The sequence below is a fragment of the Schistocerca piceifrons genome, chromosome 8 (assembly GCF_021461385.2).
Source record: "Schistocerca piceifrons isolate TAMUIC-IGC-003096 chromosome 8, iqSchPice1.1, whole genome shotgun sequence".
Taxonomy (NCBI): Eukaryota; Metazoa; Arthropoda; class Insecta; order Orthoptera; family Acrididae; genus Schistocerca; species Schistocerca piceifrons.
Window position 1 is genome coordinate 223856514 of NC_060145.1, and position 1229 is coordinate 223857742.

General features: G+C 46.0%; 1 pseudogene; it reads left to right on the forward strand.

Moving 5' to 3' along the window:
- The first annotated feature begins 562 nt into the window (after positions 1 to 562).
- LOC124712654 lies at positions 563 to 680 on the forward strand (annotated as a pseudogene).
- The last annotated feature ends 549 nt before the right edge of the window (positions 681 to 1229 follow it).

A 1229-nucleotide genomic window follows, 5' to 3' on the forward strand; every position in this document is an offset into this window, starting at 1 on the left:
GAACCGGCAATTTGAAAATGAAAACCAGCGATCTGAAAACTGAAAAAATTCGGCCGTTTTGTGTAGGTGAGGATCGTGAATAACTCTCATGTGACGATTACGTCTAGCTTTGATTTAGTTTTATGGTATTGGAAAAGAAACCCATATGGGCATGTTTCTCGTATACAACTTGTGAAGTCTACACAAAGTCTAGCAAAGTTACTCAAAATATTACGTCATCAATTATTTTGTTGTACTTGTAGATAGCAGTCAAGATACACAGTTTCATGTAGATTGTTCTACATCGTACATTAACATCATTGTTACGTCTCTGGAAATAAACAGTATTCCCTGGCATGTTGCGAGATCGCAGTTCAAACTGTCGAGCGTTTTCTTTATTAATGTATCTAATGACATTTTTTTTTTTACACCAAGACCAGGTGTGATTTAAAAGCTTTTCCTCATCGCAGGTGCAATTTGACGAATACGCAACGCCACAGTCGTTCTTTACAACATCTGTGGTTAAATCTCTAAAGTCTTCTAAACAGATGTATGAATTTTTCTCAAGTATTTCTTTACTGTTGGCAACGGCCTTGCCGCAGTGGATACACCGGTTCCCGTCAGATCACCGAAGTTAAGCGCTGTCGGGCGTGACAGGCACTTGGATGGGTGACCATCCGGGCCGCCATGCGCTGTTGCCATTTTTCGGGGTGCATTCAGCCTCGTGATGCCAATTGAGGAGCTACTCGACCGAATAGTAGCGGCTCCGGTCAAAGGAAACCATCATAACGACCGGGCGAGCGGTGTGCTGACCACACGCCCCTCCTATCCGCATACTTAGCTGAGGATGACACGGCGGTCGGATGGTCCCGGTGGGCCACTTGTGGCCTGAAGACGGAGTGCTGCTGCTGCTGCTGCATGTCTTTATTGTTGCAGGTTCAAATGGTTCTGAGCACTATGGGACTTAACTTCTGAGGTCATCAGTTCCCTAGAACTTAGAACTACTTAAACGTAACTCACCTAAGGACTCCACAGGCATCCATGCCCGAGGCAGGATTCGAACCTGCGACCGTAGCGGTCGCGCGGTTCCAGTCTGTAGCGCCTAGAACCGCTCGGGCACTCCGACCGGCCTGTTGCTGGTTCTCTTGTTGCATATGCCCACGAAGCTGTCCTTCAGTTCCTGATCATCAGTGTATCAATGCTTTTGGTTAAATTTCAAACATCTCACGAAACCTCAAGATGCAAAAATA